A 4,634-nucleotide genomic window follows, 5' to 3' on the forward strand; every position below is an offset into this window, starting at 1 on the left:
TCGGATTGGACCTAGTTTCTTCGTTATTGGTCGCTTTCCGTGATTCTCGTGATATATGCCTCCTTAATCCTTTTTCTCTGCCTGAGGGTGAGCTAGATCCCTGAAATTTCGGAGAGGAGTACTCCTCTTTGCTGGCTACCCCTGGGACGAGTTTCATGCCATTTGGAGTTGTGGTCTCCGAGCTGGAAGACTTCAGCGGTCGATATCCTGGAGAATTCACCCCTTCCCCAGCTGATAGCGAAAAAAATAGAGCTCTCCCTGCCACCCACGGTCGAACTTTTGCGAATAGAATCCAAGCCCAAATATTTTAAGACGAAGTTTATTGAGATGATATATATGCACAGAGATTTATCCAACAGATATTTACAAAAATTAACAGAATAGCTGGGAACGCTTGCCCAGCTGTGAACAAAATTCGAAACGAGTCCCGCGGGGGGGAGGATTGTTTGTCCCACACACGCGGGTTTTTGCTACCCTGGCTCGGCGATCTGCCTGCGGCGTGGACCGATGAAGCTCCGAGTCAGTGCCTGTCGCGAATGCGGTCTTGTCGATTCCCTCATTAAATTCCAACAGTAATCTGCCATCATGTGCAGATCCCAACGACCCTGATACCGCTCTTCCATGACTGCAATGTCTTGGTGAAAGCGCTCACCCTGCTCATCACTCATTGCGCCCAAGTTTCGCGGAAAATGGTCAAGATGACTGTGGAGGAAATGAACTTTGATACTCATGCGACAGCCGAGTGACTGGAAGCTATCGAGCATATCTTGGACGAGTCGTGCGTAGTTCTCAGCTTGGAAACTTCCGAGGAAATTCCGCACGACCATCACGAAGCTTCGCCAAGCGGCTGCTTCCCTCGCATCCATGGACTCGATGAAGGCTGGGTCATCGATCAGTTTCCGGATTTGCGGCCCGTCGAGGACCCCAGCCTGGAGCTTTTGGATGCTTACCGCCGGTAACTTTCGGACGATGAAAAGGAAGCATTGCCCTTGCTTGTCGAGGGCCTTCACGAACTGCTTCATCAGTCCAAGCTTTATGTGCAGGGGAGGGAAAATGATCTTGTCTGCCGTCACAAGCGGGCTCCTGATCACATTGTGGTGGCCGACAACCAAATCTCTGGAAGGCCACTCCCTCCGTGTCCAATGCTCCCGATCAGCTCGGCTATCCCATAGACATAGACAGAGAAAGCAGGGATATTTGGTATAGCCGGCTTGTTGACCAAGCATAATTACTGTTGGAATTTAATGAGGGAATCGACAAGACCGCATTCGCGACAGGCACTGACTCGGGGCTCCATCGGTCCTCGCCGCAGGCAGATCGCCGAGCCAGGGTAGCAAAAACCCGCGTGTGTGGGATGAACGATCCTCCCCCCCGCGGGACTCGTTTCGAATTTTGTTCACAGCTGGGCAAGCGTTCCCAGCTATTCTGTTAATTTTTGTAAATATCTGTTGGATAAATCTCTGTGCATATATATCATCTCAAACAACTTCGTCTTAAAATGTTTGGGCTTGGATTCTATTCGCAAAAGTTCGACCGTGGGTGGCAGGGAGAGCTCTATATTTTTCGCTATCAGCTGGGGAAGGGGTGAATTCCCCAGGATATCGACCGCTGAAGTCTTCCAGCTCGGAGACCACAACTCCAAACGGCATGAAACTCGTCCCAGGGGTAGCCAGCAAAGAGGAGTTCTCCTCTCCGAAATTTCAGGGATCTAGCTCACCCTCAGGCAGAGAAAAAGGATTAAGGAGGCATATATCACGAGTATCACGGAAAGCGACCAATAACGAAGAAACTAATTCCAATCCGAGAAAACTGTCGATAGATTCGGAATCTGCGACCCCGAATCATCCCATGATGACCATCCACAAGTTTGTTATCCGGATTTTCTTTTTTTCTGTCGGGCAGTGTAATTCTCTCGATTCCTGTCACTGATATTTATATCGGAAGAATATCATTCGTTTCCGTTCCTTATAGGGCTACAGGTTCTGATAGGCTGATTCGAAGGGGAAAGGGAGTGAGCTTTTCTTTCGCGAGAGAACTTCGAAACTAAGTCTTGACGAGTTTGGATAAAGAAGTATACTTTGAGATACACTTTCGGCTGTGAGTACGATAGGTCTTCGGGTGATCGTCGTAAGGCAAGTGAGCTGATTCTCACCATCTCTGGAGCATTCAACGACCATGCCTCCCAACAAAGGATCTCTCGGTCGCTCTACACGAAGAGCTCGGCAATAGAGGAGCTCTCATTCTGTAGAAACGTCGGAACAAAGGCAGACTATATTAGCTGCGAAGCGTTTACGGACCGCTGAAGCCCGTGCGCAAAAAACAGAGGAGCAACGCAGAGACATGAGAGAAACCGATCGTTCGCGCACGGTACGAGCTCGCTCCGGAGAGACAGTGGGGAGGCGAGCGTCTCGGTTGGAACTCAAACGCACGGCTGCCGCTCGAGCTCGCTCGCAAGAATCTGAGGAGCAGACGGGAAGCAGAATCGCGACTAATCGGGAACGTAACGCTCAGTCTCGCGGATATCACAGTTTGGAATTGTGTTCCGCCGCATTCCATTACGTCCCAAACTTCGATTACGCTTCTCATCCATTTGTTGTCATCGGAAATCGAGACAAAATATGTAGATATTGTGAGGCACTGATATCCACAAGGGAAGCACCGGGATTGTGTTGCAACGGAGGAAAGGTCAAGCTGCACGAGCTGCAGCCTCCTCCGGAGTCCTTGAAAGCTTTACTCTCAGGGGAAACACAATTGTCCAAGCATTTCCTGACAAACATTCGGAGGTACAATTCGTGCTTCCAGATGACATCGTTTGGTGCCACGAAGATTGTTCATGAAGGGTTTATGCCAACTTTTAAGATTCAGGGACAAATCTATCATCTTGCTGGCTCTCTGTTACCCCTGCCTGATGGAGAGCACCAGTTTCTACAGATATGTTTCATGGGGAACACTGATGATCAAGTCGATCAACGATGCCGAGCAAATCCCGGAGTCAAACGCGATCTCATCGCTGACTTGCAGACCTTCTTCAACGAACACAATGATTTAATCCGACTGTTCCGCATCGCTCTCGAGAGGATGCCGGCCGATGACTACGCGGTCGTCATCAAAGCAGACGAAACGCCAGTTGGTGAGCACGCACGTCGATATAATGCGCCGAAAATTGGAGAGGTCGCAATCGTGATAGCGGGCGAAGTGTACGCGTCACGTGATATAATTCTGCATCGCAAGGATGGGAAACTTCAGCGACTTTCCGAGACCCATCGGTCATATGATGCTCTCCAATACCCGATTTTATTTTGGCAAGGCGAAGATGGATACCACTTCAATTTGAAAATGGTGGACCCTCAAACGAATGAAGAAACAGGGAAAAAGTTAGCTCAATGAGTTATTACGCTCATCGACTGATGGAGCGGCACAATACTGAAAATCACTTGCTGAAAGGTCGACATCTTCTCCATCAATACGGTGTCGATATGTATGCCAAAATCGAGACGGAGAGACTGTTGTTCCTCCGTTTAAATCAAGCAAAGCTGCGATCGGAGGAATACGTTCATTTGCGTGACGCAATGGCAAGCGATGGCAATGCGGATCCGGCAAAACTAGGGAAGATGGTTATTCTCCCCGCGACATTTACGGGCAGCCCACGCCACATGCACGAATATACTCAGGATGCCATGACTTATGTCCGAGTCTATGGTCGTCCAGATCTATTCATAACCTTCACCTGCAGACCGACATGGAATGAAATCAAAGATCTCCTCTTCCCTGGACAGTCGTCCTTAGATCGACATGACATCGTAGCACGGGTTTTTTAACAAAAGCTGAAATCATTGATGGGTATGATCGTGAAACATGAAGTATTCGGAAAAACCCGTTGTTGGATGTACACGATTGAATGGCAGAAAAGAGGCTTACCGCATGCACATATTTTGATCTGGTAGGTAAGCAAGATCAGACCGGGAGATATCGATGAAATCATATCAGCTGAGCTTCCCGATATCGAATCAGATCCTGGTCTATTCGAAATCGTCGTGAAGAACATGATTCATGGGCCGTGTGGCGCTCTCAACAAGAACTCTCCGTGCATGGCAGATGGAGAATGTACCAAAGGATATCCGAGAAATTTGATCGCTGAGACTGTTTCCGGTATCGACGGTTATCCACAGTATCGAAGGAGATCGATAGCAGATGGAGGCAAGGTTGTCACCCTTGAGGTCAAAGATGTTGAGATCGAGGTTGATAATCGATGGATTGTTCCATATTCGCCTCTGTTTCAAAAACCTTCAAAGCCCACATCAATGTCGAATATTGCAATTCGGTCAAGTCCATCAAGTACATTTGCAAATACGTAACGAAAGGAAGTGATATGGCGGTATTTGGTCTGGAGAAAGATTCAGCAGATTTCGATGAGATCGAACGATATCAGCTAGGCCATCCATGAAATCGTTCTTGAATACCCTGAATAATATCGATGTAGATCTGCTTCTCCCTTAGGTTCATCTCTCTCCGAGATGTTGATCACTCTCCCTCTAAACCTCTGGCAAACTTTTATGTCTCCACCCGAACCACGGACAGGGCTCTGCCCTCGTGGACACTACAGTTTTGTTCTTGTTTGTACAGTTTGAATGAAC

General features: G+C 48.3%; 1 pseudogene; it reads left to right on the forward strand.

Moving 5' to 3' along the window:
- Positions 1-2,802: 2,802 nt before the first annotated feature.
- Positions 2,803-4,444, forward strand: LOC114828001 (uncharacterized; annotated as a pseudogene).
- The last annotated feature ends 190 nt before the right edge of the window (positions 4,445-4,634 follow it).

Source organism: Galendromus occidentalis, unplaced genomic scaffold (genome assembly GCF_000255335.2).
Source record: "Galendromus occidentalis unplaced genomic scaffold, Mocc_1.1 scf7180000076675, whole genome shotgun sequence".
Lineage (NCBI taxonomy): Eukaryota > Metazoa > Arthropoda > Arachnida > Mesostigmata > Phytoseiidae > Galendromus > Galendromus occidentalis.